Below are 19,101 nucleotides of genomic sequence, written 5' to 3'. Positions count from 1 at the left end.
GTCTACTAGAGACAAATGCATGGATAAGTCTCTCCAAGTCTGTATAGACACTATATATTTTTTAATTTTGGCAATCTTTTGTCCATTATTACTCCTAAATTTCTTTGTTTACAGATTTTAGAGTAGAGAGACTGGAGGTGACCGCTAACACTTTCTCTTTCTTTCTGTGGACTTTGTAAAGTTAATAAACCAAAGCCATGGTCCGCCATTAAACTCCATTTACACCACGAGAAAAGCAACACAGCACAACTCGTCCACTGCGCATGTGCGCAGGACGACTCGGACGCACGTTGAGTATATTTTACGGAAGTGAGTCCGGGGCGTCAAGAACACGCGTCCGGGGCGTTTGTCTTCGAATATACAGGCGTTTAACTTCTGCGTCGGGCACGAATTGGCTGCCGCGGTGTGTACGTAGTACATCAAGGCAGCATGTAGATGAACTTTTGTCCTTAGCTCCTGGACAGTTTTGGACAAGTGCAAAGTGAGGTGGTTTTAGGGTTATTACTTGCGTTGTTGAATCTATTTTCAAAGCACTTGTGGAAATTAGTTCGAACAGCAGCTGAGCTGGAGGGTTTGTTAATCTGTTTACTGTTGCAAACAGGACACGTGAGTTGTTACTGCAGCTTCGAAATATTTCTGAAAAATATCCTTCCTGAAAAAAAATTTGGTTGTACATATTTTTTCTTTGTAAATTTATTTTTAAACCTGGAGGTTTGACTTGCACCCTTTTCACACAGGGGGAGTCCAGTGGTGTCTTTGTGAAGACAGAAGAATCCTCTCTGCACCAAAAAACACAAACTGAGCCCAAAGAAGAGGAAACACGGGGAGAGGACACACGGGGAGAGGACATCAGCTCAGAGCCACATTTCCACTCAGAGACTGAGGGAGACACAGAGCACTCTTCTGACATTGACAGTGATGAAGACTGGAGAGCTCCACTCAGAGGTTCAGCTGCACAGAAGAAGACAGAGGCTGATGAAGAACACTACAACCAAGTCCAGATCAGAAGCACAAGCACAGCTGTACAAAACTCTGGTCTATCCCCCAAATACAAGTCTGCACCAGGGACCAGTGTAAACAACGGAGACGTGTCAGGAACAGCCGAAGGATCTGAGGGGAAGAAACACCAGTGCTCTCTTTGTACAAAGAGATTTGGGTTTGAACAGGATTTGCAAAGACACGTTAGAGTTCACACAGGAGAGAGGCCTTTCGGCTGTTCAATCTGTAAAAAACAATTTCTCCGAAAGAGCACACTTACAGTACACATGAGAACACACACAGGGGAGAGAGCCTTTAACTGTTCGATCTGTGACAAAAAATTTACTAGTTCTGCTAATTTGAAATACCATACGAGAACTCACACTGGTGAAAAACCTTTCAGCTGTTCAATCTGTAATAGAACATTTGTTCGAAAAACTTATCTTGCCGAACACATGAGAACACACACAGGAGAGAAACCATTCAGTTGTTCAATCTGCAATAACAAATTTGCTCAAAAGGCTCAACTTAGCACACACATGAGAACACACACAGGCAAGAAACCGTTCAGGTGTTCAATCTGCAATAAAGCATTTGCTCGTAAGAGTCAACTTGCAGTACACACAAAAACACACACAGGTGAGAAACCGTTCAGTTGTTCAATCTGCAATAAAGCATTTGCTCGTAATGGTCAACTTGCAGTACACACAAGAACACACACAGGCGAGAAACCGTTCAGCTGTTCAATCTGTAACAAAACATTTGCTCGGAAAGGAAGAGTTATGCTACACATGAGAACACACACAGGCGAGAAACCGTTCAGCTGTTCAATCTGCAATAAAGCATTTGCTCAAAAGGCTCAACTTAGCACACACATGAGAACACACACAGGCGACAGACCTTTTATCTGTTCAATTTGTAATAAAACATTTGCTCAAAAGGGTTATTTTGCAGAACACATGACAGTACACGCAGGTAAGGAACCTTTCAAGTGTTCAGTCTAACAAAAAAAATTCCCAATATGATATTCGTGCTGAACACACAAGAACACTTAAACAATACAACATAAACAATATTTAAAAAAAATATCCAAACTCACTAAAAACACACTCACATTTGCCCCGTTACATTCATATCACTCAGTTTACACTAGGATTTTATATTCGTAATACTTTTTCAAGCACCAGCAGAGGGAGACTTACACATACTGATCTCTTTTCTCTCACAGCCATGGGTCACAGCACTCATAAAAAAGATGCAATGCCCACAGCGCGCACACTTTTGGGTATCAACACAAACTGCCCAAATAATCCAATCAAATGAACTAGAACTATAAAGGGAAACCGACAGCTAGTGTTTGATATGCAACACTCGTGGATGAAAAAAATACAGACTCTGTCTGTACACAGCAAAGCAGGGCAGGTGAGGGACCCGGTGTTTTTATACTCACCTGAGGCTCTCTTCACTTTCTTATCGATTCCTATTAGGATTAGTAGAGCTCGTTTTGAAAAAAATCCATCCTATGACTTCGTGCGTGGCGAAAAACGTTTGAGAAATGCTTCTAGCACACCCAATGAACTGGCTTCTTCCCTTCACGCATCTTATAAGCCCACAGTTAGATGGGAGACACTGACTTTGTTAACTTGTGTTTGGGCATTATTGTCAAAAAGTGAAGGCTTATCAAAACTGGAATGTGTACCCCGCAAAGGCATTGGATGTACCAAAAAACACCAACAGAACTATAGATACAGAACTTTTAAACTTTGTATAGAAGAAAAAATCACTTTAAAAATGTGTCCTTTGTTGAAAGGGGAATAAGTATAATTGATTTTGGTACATCATATGCCATTCTGAAAGTGAAAAGGATTAAACAATATATACAAAATGAAAATAAACTGGTAATACATCCCCCACATAGTTTTTTTTTTTTTAAGTTGGTGGCCAAACCTCTGCTCCAATTGTCCACATTACACAAACAAACTTTCATGTCCTGGCTGGATCCACATGAACATAACTTTTTGCCTGGAACAATACATTTATCACATACAAAAACACATGGTTATTATATTATAACATAACATTGGAAAAAAAAAATACTGCTAATAACTCAACTCTTTAGCCCAAATGGAAATATATATATTGCTACGGTGATTTTGTGCAGGAGCATCATTTTCCCATGGGAAATAAAAGTAATTTTTTACAATGACAAATTCCATCCCCGCTGGGATATTAAAGGTTGTCTAAGTCTTATTTCCTCGTGGCGTGGACTGCCGATTAGTCCTGCCACGTATCAATCATAAAACGCACCTATCGCTCACCTGCAGCCACGTGCGGTTCGTCCCCACGTTTCCGCGTGCCTAAGCGCATGGATCTATCATAATATAGTTCCCTCAGTGTACGGGACAAAATGAAGACGGAGAAAGACATTTCGAGCTGACGCAGAAGTGGACCGAAATCTATGGGAGACGAGCGATGCGATACGCTCCATTGCGCTAATAAACAAACGCACGTGTGTGTTGTATCGGTCCGCACGGGGGAGTGCGCATGCGCACTTCCGCCTGCGTTCTCAAATCGCTGAAAAATCGTCCATTGCGCCTTTAACAAAGATTCAAATGGCCAGTATTTGTAATATAGGCCCTTGATACTGATAAACGGAGTAGATTTGGTAGACAGGAAGTGCAATAACAAACATCTTTGTGAAGCCTGTCAGACTTAGACCACCAGCACGGGTAAATATAAGAGGAACAAACCAGAACTCTAAATATTGTAATTTTAACAAAAACAAAAAAAGTATTCAAAATATTGCACAAAATATATCTTACCCATGTATATTTAAGAAGATTTAATAATGAAATGAATGTTATTTGCACTTTTTGTAACCATCATCTTGAATCCAAACCGCATTTGATTTGAATGTTTGCCACTACTTTATTTTGGATTGAAATGGAAACTAACATTAAAGGCGGTATGGACGATTTTCTGTCCACTTCTGCGTCAGCTCGAACTGTCTTTCTCCGTCTTCATTTTGCCCCGTACACTGAGGGAACTATATTATGATAGATCCATGCGCTTAGGCATGCGGAAACGTGAGGAGGAACCGCACGCGGCTGCAGGTGAGCGATAGGTGCGTTTTATGATTGATACGTGGCAGGACAAATGATTTATCCACGCCACGAGGAAATATGATAAAAAAATTGCTGAAAAAAATCGTCCATACCACCTTTAACAAACATTTTTAAAGTCAAAATACAAATACAAAAACGAGATGTTTTGTTACTCTTCTCTCCAAGGGGCATAGACACCAACACAAAATACATTCTGAACTTACTTGTATTACTGGCTAAATACCATATTCATAAATGTTCTTTAAATACAATCTCAAACGAATAAACTATGAAAACTCAAAGTAAGAACAAAAAAGCCATAAAAACATTAAACCTTCTCAATACATTCTAACATAATTACCCACACCTACAATTGTATCCCCCTAGTTGTCTTTTTTTCAGGTTTCATTATATGTTAAAATGTTAATGTAATGACTTATACTCCAGAGCGACTTATATGTGATATTATTTAATTTTTTTCACACCGACAACCACATGTCACAAGAGGGCGCTCTAGGCTCTAAGCGACGCAGAAGAAGAATCGGCATTTCCTCTACCTCTGGAGTTTGGGGAGTTGGGGAGAAGTGACACGAGGAAGAAGAATTCAATGGATTTAGTGATTTGGGGTAAAACTGATGCTTTGGTAAACTTGTTAGCATGTTCTTTATGCTATAGTTATCTGAATAACTGTTAATATGTTACGTTAACATACGGGACACTTACCACAGTTCTGTCTGTGCCTCATGTAGCTGAAGGTGTTAGCATTAACATACGTACACCTATTCACCATGTTCTCTAATCTGTTATTTTAAACTGCATCTCAAGATGAAATGTCTGTTCTTGGTCTTGGATTTTTCAAATACATTTTCCCAAAAATGCGACTTGTATATGTTTATTTCTTCTCTATTATGCATTTTTTGGCTGGTGCAATTTATACTATGGATCGACTTATATAATCCAGAAAATATGGTAAACCCAGAAAAGATAAGAGAAGTGATTCTTTGGGAACTACACAATTAAACGTGCTCAAAACAACAGCAGAGGCAAAAGTGCTCCTCAGAAAAACTCAGAGAACTGAACAGCAACAAGAGATGGATCCATCAGCGTGAGGCATGTGAGATTATGTAATGATTGCATAATAAGACATTTATGGTGTTTTGAAGAGACAGATGGTTTTTGTGTGACTTTGGTTCAACACATTTTTTGTCATGTTCCTTTTTGTTCATCAATTTTATTTTATTTAAATTGTGTGTAGTTCCTGTGTTTGTGTTTCGGTCAACCAGAGTTTTGTTGCATTGCGAGTAGCATCCTTTAACATAAATAATACATTATATATATAACCCAATCAAACATTTAAAAATATTTAAAACAGAATTAGAAAATAAATTATATGTTTATATTCAAGCAATACAGAACATCAAAAACAAAACACAGTACAAATTGTATTATTCATCATACAGAAGTAAACACAAGAGTTTTGAATGTCAAGACAAAGATGGCAGTTATGTACTCGTTAAATGAACTATTAATGAAAAGGTTTTTACTTTGGTAAATGTGTTTGCTCCACCAGGGGATGATATCACTTTCAAACCCACATTAATGTTACAACCTGATTGCAAACCACACTGAGAGGAAACATTATGAGAAGGAAGTCTGGGAGTCCCTGCTCAGACTGCTGCCCCCGCGACCCGGCCCCGGATAAAGCGGCAGAAGATGGATGGATGGATGGATTCCAGGACTTTTGCAGTCTTTGTCTCTGTACTTTGTAAAACACATTTGCTTACATTTGTTTCTAAATGGACTTATGTTTGGACTTTGTGTGAGGTCATTTCCAGTTTCCACATTTCATTTGTGTGGGCTTGTGTAACAGCTCTGTGAAAACATTAGCCGTGGTCACTCCCACCACTGTCTCAGCTCGGCCTGTTACAATAATGAATATATCGACTTATCATTCGAGAGGTAAAAACATGCACAAGGACATTTTGAGACTCAATAAACATGATTTGTTTGGCTGCACAAGTGTCTTTCATGGACCAAAGGCTCAAAGCCGCAGGTCACTGTGTGGAAGAGACAACAGTAAAGCAGCAGTGAACTACCATTAATGCCACGACCCAGGCACTGATTCCACATCATGCAGCTCCGCTCCTCTGCGCTGTGCCACAAAACGCCTCCATCTGAGGGTACAGACCCTTGCTTTTTTATGTGTTTTGTCTCCTTTGGGCTGCAGAGCCCAGAGGAGCGCTAGAAGAGCATGCACGGAGAGCTGAGTTTGTGAAATCAAAGTTCTTCATTCAAACCAAAATAACCACTTTCGGTAATTTGTCATGCATAATTATGCCTAAGAATTCATTTTTACAATACCCATTTTAAACATTATTTATTGTGAAAGAAAGTTCTGATTTTACATTTCAAAACAGCAGCATTTATCCCATTGAAAGAATGCATCATAATTATGATTATCTTTAATATTGCAAATTAAATCATATAAATTAAATGTTTGCTTTTCAACATTAAACTGGGGCAGAACCACAAGTCTCTGGTATTTACAGTGTTTTTTTAGGATTTTCTTTTTGCCCATAGGCTTAATTAGGGAATGAGAGAGAAGGGAGAACATGCAGTAAATTGTCAGAGCTGTACCAGTCTCTGAGCTGTGCTGCAGCAGCTGCATCATGAGTGGTTCTGGGTTTCACTCAATGTCGATAAAGAAAGTTCACGTCCAGCTTCAAGCAACACCAGCACCTAAAGTTACTCAGGTTGCATTGGTTTGGTTTTGTCAACTCAGAAGTTACTCCAAAACTCTGTGGCCTGTTGCTAGAATCCAGGTGAACTTACTCAGAGGAGAAGCCCCAGCGGCATTGAAGGATGGGTCAAATGCAGTGGACAATAAAGTGCACCTTAACTTTAAGAGTATGTTAATATGTTGCAGTGAAATGAGTTGTCTGTTATGTACATGGACATATTGAGCCTCAGAGTATTTGACCACAACAACCAAAATCAGTTCTGTGTTATTTACAGTATACTGACTGATCGATCGATCGATTGATTGATTACCTTTATTTTGAACATAACAAACGCGAATTGCAAATTGAACAGCTGATAGGTTTCTCACCTGTGTGTATTGCCATGTGTTCTGCAAGATTACGTCTAGTGGCAAAGTTTTTCTTACATATACAACAGCTGAAAGGTTTTTCATCTGCGTGTGTTGTCATATGTTCTGCAAGATACTAATTTTGTGCAAATGTTTTATTACAGATTGAACAGCTGAACGGTTTCTCACCTGTGTGTGTTCTCATGTGACGTGCAAAACGATTCTTTAGAGCAAATTTTTTATTACACATTGAACAGCTGAAAGGTTTCTCGCTTGTGTGTACGCTCATGTGTTCTGTAAGATTATGTCTACAGGCAAAGTTTTTCTTACATATACAACAGATTAAAGGTGTCTCGCCTGAGTGTGTTTTCATATGTCTTGCAAGATAACCCTTCAGGGAAAATATTTTATTGCAAATTGAATAGTTGAAAGGTTTCTTGCCAGTGCGTATTCTCATGTGTTGTGCAAAGTTACCCTGTTGCAAAAACGTGTTATAGCAAATACAACAGCTGAAAGATTTCTCACCAGTGTGTATTTTCACGTGCCTTGCAAAATAACTCTTTTTGAATGTCTTGTTACAGACTGAATGTAACAAGAGCTGAATGGTTCTTTTGTGTGAACTCTAATATGTCTTTGCAAATCCTGATTAGACCAAAATCTCTTTGTACATACAGAGCACTGGTGTTTCCTCCCTTCAGCTCCTTCAACTATTTCTGACATGTCTCCATTGTTTACACTGGTCTCTGATGCAGACTTGAATTTGGGGGATAAACCAGAGTTTTGTACAGCTGTGCTTGAGTCTCTGATCTGGATTTGATTGCAGTGTTCTCCATCAGCCTCTGTCTTCTTCTGTGCAGCTGAACCTCTGAGTGGAGCTCTCCAGTCTTCATCATTGTCAGTGTCAGAAGAGTGTTCTGTGTCTCCCTCACCTGAGCTGATGTCCTCTCCCTGTGTTTGCTGTTCTTTGGGTTCAGTTTGTGTTTGTTGGAGCAGTGAGGATTCTTCTCTCTTCACACAGACAGCACTGGACTCGGGGACAGAGCTGAAAATAAATAATATTAGTGTTTCTGGAGGGGTGGACAAGTCAAATCTAAGATTTTATATTTTGCTATGTTTATTTTTCAGAGGACTTTTTAAAATATATAAATTCAGAATGTATTAAGTTGAAATATCTGCAAGAAATTATAATAAAACAGACAAAATATGCAGCAGCAGAGCATTCGACACCTATTACATCAACTAAAATTGCAGAAGAAATTCACCAATTGTGTTTAACATTAAGAGTATGTTTATGATTAAAATTCTAGCAACGTCCTTGGTGCTGTGATTGAGTGGTGCTGGTGCTTTCTGAAGAAGATAGTATAAATCCTGAAATTGATAATTTTTCACCATATGCCCAAGTTAACGCTGAGACTGGGGGCAAAATACTAGTCTGTACTCTCTCTCCCCATTCCATACAACAACCATTATGTAAAATAATATTTACGTATTATGTAGAATAATAGTTCTTTAAATTATCCATTGGAAATGAGGTTGATTTGGAATTAAAAATAATAATAAACTAGACTCACATTTGCAGCTGCTCTTCCTCCTGTTTGATGCTCTGTTCTTCTGGCTCCTCTTTAATCAGAAGAGTCTCTGGGATTTCCTGTTTCAGATCAGGACCTGGAATCAGAGAGGGGAGCTGGACACCTGCAGGACACAATGAAGGAATAAATAAGTGAACTCCTTACACATAGGGCTGGGCGATATAAACAAAAATCTTTTTGCACACACAATTCAGATTTTAAATCAAAGTCATCGGTGATTGCTGCTCCTCAAAATGTAACTCATAAGATTGTAATATGCATTACAAAGCCAACAACTTACTTTTTTTTTAAATTGAGTTGGCTAGGCCAACTGGGCAGGTTTTGCTTATTCTGGACGTGTAGTTTGCAGTGATGGGCAAAGTGAAGCCTGATGAAACAGCAAAGCATTTGCTCCAGCGTGACATCTAGTGGTATGTTTTAGAACTACACCATCCACAGAACCCCATTCTATGGATGCCAATTAAATGACTTTACTTTTAGTCGGGTGTATTATTGATGCATTTGTGTTTCTATAATATTATTATTATTATTATTATTATTTTAACTTGATATTTTTTATTAAATGTATCTGTGCTTATATTCTCTTACTTTGGGAAAGCAGCAACATCTGAGAAGGACAGGGCAGTTCTTGATACACAAACTAGTCTCACGTCTAACGGGTCTTGAACTTAGATTCTTATGCCTGAAGGACGAGAGTGAGACACAGGTTACCGTAGAGTGTTGGAATGAGGAGGTTAAAACATTTCAATTAGCTCGCTTGTCATGGGTCCGAAGTGCACCTTTTTGAAACTTTGTAGGAGCAGGTTTAGACTTTATAGAGTCATAGGTTTGAGCTCACTGTTCTGTCAAAGAACTCAGGCTCGAGACGAACGCCCCCTAGTGAAACACCCGTGAAACAACAGTCCGAGTCACGTGATCGGTGCTTTGAATCATGTTCATAGATGTATTATATTAACAATCATGTTTCGGAGCAGTGTTTCAAAGCGCATGCGCATAAATGCCCGAAGTTTGGTCGCCTGTTTTGGTCAGTTTTTCAAAGTCTTGGTCGCTTGTTGCTCTGAAACTCTAAAGTGAAGCGATCGCTGGAGGGTTTTTCACTGCAGTATCAAAGGACTGACCACTAGTCCAACTCACGACAGGTTTAAGCTAACAACATCCCATGTGTTTATTTGAATAGATCCATGCAATACAAACATTACAGCAATCCATATATTTCAATAGATTGGTGTCTAGGATACAGAAGACTTCCATGCAGCTTATTGTCCACTATTGTTTCTGCAGTCGCAGTCAGCCATGCAGTCACCAAAGTTCTCAGCGTTTGATCTTTGGACATTTTCACAAAGGTTTTTTTTGTGATGAGTAGCATATATATATAAATATATACATAAAACCCTAAAATCAACACCTAATCAATGATTAAAAAAAAAACTCCTACACCTCCCCTGCCTTGGTCCAGCCGGGAACATTTATAAGGGAGCTTGTTTCTGGAGCGGAGTGGGTGGTATGAATCGACGGTGGAACGGCGTGCGGGGGCGCGTGACTATTGGAGATAGAGCGTTGCAGGAGTGCGGTCGGATGAAAGTGCGGAAGGATGCCAAGAAGAGTCACACGGGGAGAGGAAAGAGAACGAATCACGACACGCGTATTTCGGCGTTGTATGGCGAAGTAGTTGGAATTGAACCACGTACAAACTTTCTCTGCTCTCTAGACCGAGGAGCGAAGAGTGATGCGATGGAGGCGGAAATGGAGTCGGATAGTAACGAGAGCAAAATTCAGAAAGGATCAGAAACTAAAAAGGAAAGAAGTGAAAATAAATTGAGTTTTAGTAAAGCAAGTAGAGGAGAAGGAGAATTTACGGTTGGTGGTGGTGGCAACTGATATGATTGAGGGAGTATTTAATGACCCACACGAGGTTGGCAAGATTGTGGGTAAAGAGATTGGAGATGTACATTTCATCGGGATAACAAGGAAAGGAATGGTCATAATAAAATGTAAAACAAAGAGACAGCAGGAAAACGCACTGGCTTTGGAAAGATTCAAATAGTGGCCTGTCAGATGCTTTGAACTGGATGGAGTTACGAGGATGAAAGGTGTCGTCAGCAGAGTTCCACTTTCGTTTAATGAAAATTAGTTCCTCAATGTTGATGGTGTTTGTGGAGTACGACGTATGAAGCGTTTTGTGGATGGAACTAAGCAGGACAACAATCTGCCTGACATTTCGAGGTGAACTCCCGGAAAAGATACTTTTGGATTATATCTGATATCGAATAAGACCTTTTGAAAAGCCTCTTTTAAGATGTTTTACTTGCCAGGAATATGGCCATGTTGTGACTGTGTGTAGAGGAAGAAAGAGATGTGCAAATTGTGGAAATTATTTTGATTTTGAAGAGTGTAGAATTTTCCGTGAGGTAGAGCCAACATGCTGCGATTGCAAGTGGAATCACAGAGTCGGATCATCTGTTTGTCCAAGAAGAAAACTGGAAGGTCAGATTGATAATCTGAGAAAAGAAAAGAAAATCTCGTATTCTGAAGCTGTAGAGAGGGTCAAGACCACGTGTGAGGACACATCATGTGAGAGGATATTGTGTGAGGAGACTGAACGGGGGAAAGAAGAAAAGAGGACTTTATCAAACTGGAGAAAAAGTGTTTCTTGGCGTTTATTACAATGATCCTTAATTGCTCAGTTGGTCTAAAAAAGAAGTCTGACAGAATTGACACGGTCCTTGATGCTGATAAAAGATTCCTTAAGGTGGATGATATTACTGGGGAAGATCTAAACACGCTTAAGGAGAACTTTTGCGACCAGAACTGATCAGAGAATTTAAATAACTACATACATGGTTTTGTTTGGTTTTGCTTTGCTTTTTTTTGTTAGCATGAGCACATGGAACTAGCATATTCGCAACAGCAGGTGGCGGTATGGCATTTTAAAGGTTGCCAACCACCATAGGACTCCAATAGAAGAAGATTATTCCAATACAGTAGATGGCGTAAATGAGTGCCATTCGCCATTAAACAAAACCAAGAAGAAGAAGAGGGAACCCTTTGACTCCTGAACACAAGAACAGAGGAAGTGAGTAACATACACAAACCACTAAAAACACAAACCACTAAAAACACAAACCACTAAAAACACAAACCACTAAAAACACAAACCACTAAAAACACAAACCACTAAAAACACAAACCACATTAACACACAAACACCAAAACATCTTTAACAAATATTGCACTACATCTTGCACATATTAACTTAACAATTGAATTCGTCTCCCTTTTCCCCCCCAGGACAGACGGCTTCAGTTAAAGTGCACCAGATCTAAAAATGGAATAAAAAGAGACGTTACTTCAATAAATATTTGAAATTAATGTTGTGCAATTGTCTTTTTAAAGTGCTAATATATGTCTAAAGTGATGTGTGCAATGAAAGTTAAATGTAATTTAAAGTGCAAATGGTGAAAAGTGTAAAGTACCAGTGTAACAAACTGGCTCTTACATGCTCCCTCTCCTGATCCCACTGTTTTCTTAAGTGCGCATAGATGCCTCTCTTTGTTTGTCCTGTCCCAATGCGACTGCCACTCTCCCATAATAAAGGTTTTGGCCTCTGATCTGCTCAAAGCGATGTCCGTGAATGGAGCATCTGTTAAAAGTGCCTGCCTATCTGCTGCTTCATTACCTTTTATACCCCTGTGAGCTGGAATCCACATAAAAGAGACCCGGAAGCCTCTTCTGTGAAGCCTGTGCCAGTTTTTTGGTATATTTCTATTACCAAGTCCTGTCTACTCGAGGACCTAAAGGATTGGATTGCCATTTGCTTGAACTTGAATCAGAACAAATGACCACCTCCATCACCCGAGAGTTCTCCAACCACTGTAAGGCTGCTCGAATTACCATCATCTCAACGGTAAAAATTGCCACGCTATTTGTTGTTCTCCTCTGGACTGAAACATGTAAAGAAGGATCAACAAATGCCAACGCTGTAGAGCCTATTATGGGGCCTTTTGATCCGTCTGTATAAATCGGAACATATTAATTATTATATTGTACTGTATAATGTACCCACCCTCTCATTCACCAGCAGCCTCACATCCCCAACTGATTTCCGAGCCTTGGTTTTATCCAGAATATAAAAGTCTACTGAAGTGGCAGGAAACAGGAGTGGTGGGAATCGCAACTGTAGGTGAAAATTCTTTCTGAGTTAACATCATTAACTCGGGTTAGGGTTAGATGGAAAACAACCCTGCTTTGACCTCTCACTTTCCCAACATGGAAGTAACGCTCTTACTGTCGAATGATGATCTTCCGAATGCCCTTTAAAATTTGCCCAGTAATACATGATCATTTGTTTGCGTCTTAGTGTTTGCAGTTCACCCACCTCCACCTGCAGCTCTGACACGGGAGACGTCTTGACTGCTCCTCAACACGGCCTCAGAGCTTACGACTGGATCACCTCAATCTTTTTTTAAACTGTTGAAGCTGCTGAACTATATGCCACACTTCCATAGTCCAGCACTGATCCAATTAACACTCTATACATCTTTTTCATAGCCGCCCTACTAGCCCCCCAGTCCACCCCAGTCAAGCGTGTTTTAATCTGTTAGTTTTGTAATTGTAGGGAATAAATTATTTTATTTTAACGACCATATCTTGTCTTGTTATTCTCAGTATATTAGAACCGAACACACCTCATCACATTCAGAATTTTCTTGCATTCAATGTCAGACCTGCTGGATCTCCCTTTGCCTTTTTAACTCCTCACAACTTTTAAAGGCTACACTGTGATCCCCTCCTCAGTTACAACAATGAGGGTTCTCTCGCCCACCTTCAGAATAATCATCTAGCACATCTACGTTTTCCTTTACACACCTTTACTGTAAGGCCAAACCTCTGGCATTTGTAGCACCGAACTGGACTGAATACTCTCGAACATTCTAGCTTAGAAAACCCAAAGACACCTTCTCTGGAAGACATAACTTGCACTCACCACTTTGCGTTGCGCTATCGACTTCAGCCCATATGCACTCTGCCTCTGCTCTCTGTCTTTGCACACAATAAACAAGTTTCCATCCCTCAAAACCTTTGACAATAACATATCTCCTACATCACTTCTTAGCACTGTTGACAGCCTGACCGGGTTCACAGTCGCCATCCCTCCCTGCTCTGCAAATCTCAGTATAACCTTATATTCAGATGTCCCCGAGAAGACGTCCTCCCCACTTTCTCCCTCACGTATGTTAGTTCTAACCTTCTTTGCACTGGTCCCTACTTCAACCCCTCTATTATCTCTCCTCTCCTTTCCCTGACTGCTACCCTGGCTTATCTCCATGATTCCTCCACTATCACTTGAATTCCCCTCTCCCGCCTCTGGTTCATTCACAACACAGTCGCGCCTACTCGCCATAGCTGCCTCAACATTAGTCATGATGTTCCTCTTTCCTTTTCTCTTCATCCTTTCAGATCCTCGATTTGTACCTCCAGTAACATTTGGTAGTTTATGATTAAGATCATCGGCAGAGCTTCGAGGCTCGTCCACCGATCTAACCATATAAGAAAATAAGTAAGCACTTTCAAATTCCGTGCTGCTCCATAAGCCAAAGATACCCGGAACCACTCTCCTGTCTTTTCACTGGTCAGAATCAGAATATGTTTATTGCCATTGTCAATGAACAACATTCAAAAACATAGGAACTTGTCTCGTTATGACACTTTGAGTCTACTGTGCAGTCCTATCGAAAATAAACTCCCTCAGCGCTCTGTACACCTCCTGCTGATGCCACGAGTTCACTGTCACAGATTTAAACTCCAGATCAAAAAGGTTGGAAAAGAGGTTCTTCTTTTTTTTGTGGTTTTCTGGCGGCTGGCAAACAACGTTTAGTTAGCCAGAGTATCTATCTACTTTTCTACATTAACTTCTTCAAATCCACTTCAACAGTTCTGTCTCCCTTCAATCCCAAGAACCGTCTTATGAGCAAGGACCCACATAACATAGACATGACTTTACTGACGAGCAACTAGATTTTATATACTTCATAGAGTAGGTCTGGTCGGCTCTGTGAGGAAAAAGCATGAATGTTAATCAGTTATGCTAATGAGTCAGAACATATCAGGGCTTCTATTCTTTTCTGCTCACTGCAACGCCTTCAACATTGCGATTACAGTATAAACTGTAAGGTGATCAGATGCTCTCAGATTTTTAAAAATATATTTAACTCTGGTAACATTTAAATCCCTCTCCTTGAACCGACACCTTAACGTGGTGGAGGGGTTTGAGTGCCCGAATGATCCTGGGAGCTATGTTGTCGGGGGCTTCAAGCGCCTGGTAGGGTCTCCCAAGGCAAACAGGTCCTAGGTGACGGGTCAGAAAAAGATCGGTTCAGAAGCCTCTTATGATGGCAACAAAAACAAGGCCGTTTACGTCGCCCGGATCGGCGTCACCGGGGCCCCATCCTGGAGCCAGGCCTGGGATGGGTGCTCGTTGGCGAGCGCCTGGTGGCCGGGTATTACCCCACGGGGCCCGGCCGGGCACAGCCCGAAGGAGCGACGTGGGGCCGCCCTCCCGTGGGCCCACCACCCACAGGAGGATCCATAAGGGGCCGGTGCAGAGAGATCTGGGCGGCAGTCGACGGCAGGGGCCTCGGCGACCAGATCTCCAGACACAGAGACTAACTCTGGGGACATGGAATGTCACCTCGCTGGGGGGGAAAGAGCCTGAGCTTGTGCGGGAGGTTGAGCGATACCGACTGGATATAGTCGGCCTCACCTCCACGCACACTTTTGGCTCTGGAGCCCATCTCCTCGAGAGGGGCTGGACACTCCACTTCTCTGGTGTTGCCCGCGGGGAGAGGCCACCGCGGGCTGGAGTGGGCTTGCTTATAGCCCCTCAGCTCAGACGCCACGTGTTGGAGTTTACCCCAGTGAACGAGAGGGTCGCGTCCCTCCGCCTTCGGGTGGGGGACAGGTCTCTCACTGTTGTGGCGGCCTACGGGCCGAACAGCAGTGCAGAGTACCCGGCCTTCTTGGAGTCCTTGGGAGGAGTACTGGACAGTGCACCGACCGGGAACTCCGTTGTTCTACTGGGGGACTTCAACGCCCACGTGGGCAATGACAGTGACACCTGGGGAGGGGTGATCGGGAAGAACGGCTTCCCCGATCTGAACCCGAGCGGTGTTCAGTTATTGGACTTCTGTGCTAGCCACGGATTGTCCATAACGAACACCATGTTCAAGCACAAGGGTGTTCATCAGTGCACATGGCACCAGGACACCCTAGGCCGGAGGTCAATGATCGACTTTGTTGTCGTGTCATCTGACTTCCGGCCGCGTGTCTTGAACACTCGGGTGAAGAGAGGGGCAGAGTTGTCAACCGATCACCACCTGGTGGTGAGTTGGACTCGCTGGCGGAGGAGGAAGCCGGACAGACTTGGCAGACCCAAGCGCATTATGAGGGTCTGTTGGGAACGTCTTGTGGAGCCCTCTGTCAGTAGGGTATTCAACTCGCACCTACGGGAGAGCTTCTCCCATGTCCCGGGGAGGTTGGGGACATTGAGTCCGAGTGGACCATGTTCTCTGCCTCCATTGTTGATGCGGCTGCTTGGAGCTGTGGTCGCAAGGTCTCCGGTGCCTGTCGTGGCGGCAACCCCCGAACCCGGTGGTGGACACCGGAAGTAAGGGATGCCGTCAGACTGAAGAAGGAGGCCTATCTGGCCACTCTGGCTTGTGGGTCTCCGGAGGTCATCGACAGGTATCGGCAGGCCAAGCGAGCCGCGGCTCGTGCTGTCGCAGAGGCAAAAACCTTGGCCTGGGAGGAGTTCGGGGAGGCCTTGGAGGAAGACTATCGGTCGGCACCAAAGAAATTCTGGCAAACCGTCCGGCGCCTCAGGAGGGGGAAGCAGTGCCTCACCAACGCTGTTTACGGTGCGGGTGGAGGCCTGCTGACCTCGACTGGGGATGTTGTCGGACGGTGGAAGGAATACTTTGAGGATCTCCTTAATCCCTCAGTCACGTCTTCCGAAGAGGAAGTAGAGACCGGGGACTCAGAAGCTGGCTCATCCATCACCCAAGCTGAAGTCACTGAGGTTGTTCGCAAACTCCTCGGTGGCAGGGCTCCGGGGGTGGATGAGATCCGCCCTGAGTACCTAAAGTACCTGGATGTTGTAGGACTGTCTTGGTTGACACAACTCTGCAACATCACGTGGCGGTCGGGGACCGTGCCTCTGGACTGGCAGACCGGGGTGGTGGTCCCTCTGTTCAAGAAGGGGACCGTTGTGGTAAAGAGGGAGCTTAGCCGAAAGGCAAAGCTCTCTATTTACTGGTCGGTCTACGTTCCTACCCTCACCTATGGTCATGAGCTTTGGGTAATGATACAAGCGGTCGAAATGAGTTTCCTTCGCCGTGTGGCTGGGCACTCCCTTAGAGATAAGGTGAGGAGCTCGGCCACACGAGGGGAGCTCGGAGTAGAGCCGCTGCTCCTCCACGTCGAGAGGAGCCAGCTGAGGTGGCTCGGGCATCTGTTCCGGATGCCTCCTGGGCGCCTCCCTCGGGAGGTGTTTCAGGCATGTCCCACCGGGAAGAGGCCCCGGGGAAGACCCAGGACACGCTGGAGAGACTATGTCTCTCGGCTGGCCTGGGAATGCCTCGGGATCCCCCCGGAGGAGTTAGAGGAAGTGTCTGGGGAGGAGGAAGTCTGGGACTCCCTGCTCAGACTGCTGCCCCCGCGACCCGGCCCCGGATAAGCGGCAGAAAATGGATGGATGGATGAACATTAAAATGTGGTTTAAAATGTAAAAATAATGAGTGGTTTGCAAATCGGTTTATATATATATATATATATATATATATATATATATATATATATATATAATAAATATATAATATATAATATATAATAAATATATAATATATAATATAATAATATATTTTAAAAATATATGCAGTAATTTATTAAGTAAAAAATTGTTTTGTAAATACATTTTCTCTCATTTATGTAAAGCAATACTGTACAAGTTCCAGGTTATACGCCTTCTACTGGTCACCAAATAACCTGCACTGTCGCAAAACCGTTACTATCAAAACACGCTCCTCAGCCACTTGAGTACATGTGTTGGTTTTTGTCAGCTAATGCTACATTTTGACACTTTGTGCAACATTACCTTACTTGCCATTTAAAAGAAGGCTTTGATTTCTTTAATAAAAAAAAAAAAAATAAATGAGTGCAGGGAAATAACTAGACTGACATTGAGCCTCCAAAGTGTGTCTTTCCTACAAGTCCACAGTAATGTAGTCAGCAGCATGGTCACTTAAGTCTATTGTGCCAATCGTTACCTCAGTGATTCTAGAGCGGTCTTTATTGAAAATAATAATAATAATCTATTCGGGGAGAACATTGTGTGGGGATTTTGAAAATGCCAGGGATTTTAATAAACTAAACTAAACCTGTGAAACGTGTATCCTGAATTTGGATGAACAAAATACCACTCATGGTCTATTGTTTCTAGCAATGGCCACATTTCATTCAGATGTCTGACAGTATTAACAACCTAGATCGTAAATAATAGATCATTAAAAATGATATATGTGGATATATAAATATACAAAAAACACCAGCAGGTGGCGCTGTCGCACACGAGATACTCCTCCATTTGGCATATTTTGACATTTAAACAAAATGACCAAATATGTCGCTTTAGGTGTGAGGACATTCTGAAATGTAAGGAATTTATTGCTTTACTTTTGTTTCCTATCAGGATGTTTATTGGTAAATATTTATTTGGTCAAATGGGATTAAATCATTTGTTTTATAGAATTGTAAACAACCATTTGTTCTGACCCAAGAAAGTGTTGAACACTGTCAGAAAGACTGATATCATTCTGTCTGATTTTTAAAATGCCTGACTAAAATGAGCCCCAATTCAAACTGAAGCTGTTTCTAAACCCTTTGCAGCACAAACAGATGTCTGGACTTCTTTTGAAGCCTCTGTAGGTTTGGCCTCTGATGTCTGAGTTACTCTAATTATAAGTGGGAACAAGCTCTTCACAGACAAATATCTGATTTGTAATTCCACCTTGATTTTCTAAATATGAAAACCAGTGTCTGGAGGCAGGGCCGGAGTGACACTAGTTTGATCATTTGTTGGGGTTTTACAATTCCTCTTAAAACGTTTTAAAAGAAAGTTTATGGTAATTTATAGTTTCTGGGCCACAAACTGACCCTGATCATCCCACAAAGGTTGATTCGACTAAAAATATGTGGATTATAGCTTTTTTAAATTATTATCCTTTACAAGCCCAGCAGCTTGATAGTTTCCTTTTATCAGAGGGTGGACATAAAGGAATACATTAAGTAA

The 19,101-nt window shown here is 42.0% G+C and overlaps 2 protein-coding genes across 2 annotated transcripts in view; both read left to right on the top strand.

The window, feature by feature from the left end:
- The window catches only part of LOC140360243 (uncharacterized), a gene marked incomplete at its 3' end in the record, with an annotated part of 68,539 nt that overhangs the window by 6,020 nt on the left and 43,418 nt on the right, over positions 1 to 19,101 (top strand). The gene's annotated exons all lie outside the window — the stretch shown is intronic.
- LOC140360242 (uncharacterized) overlaps positions 1,000 to 19,101 on the top strand; it is an 89,023-nt gene continuing 70,921 nt past the window's right edge. The window contains exon 1 of the mRNA XM_072445451.1: positions 1,000 to 1,071. The gene's annotated coding sequence lies outside the window, so the exon portion shown is untranslated. The remainder of the gene's footprint in view (positions 1,072 to 19,101) is intronic.

Source organism: Eucyclogobius newberryi, unplaced genomic scaffold, assembly GCF_026437365.1.
Source record: "Eucyclogobius newberryi isolate DKJ021-1_F unplaced genomic scaffold, fEucNew1.0.hap1 SCAF_15, whole genome shotgun sequence".
NCBI classification, from domain to species: domain Eukaryota; kingdom Metazoa; phylum Chordata; class Actinopteri; order Gobiiformes; family Gobiidae; genus Eucyclogobius; species Eucyclogobius newberryi.
Note: the sequence above shows the minus strand (reverse complement) of the source record. Positions and strands in the feature narration are given on the sequence as shown.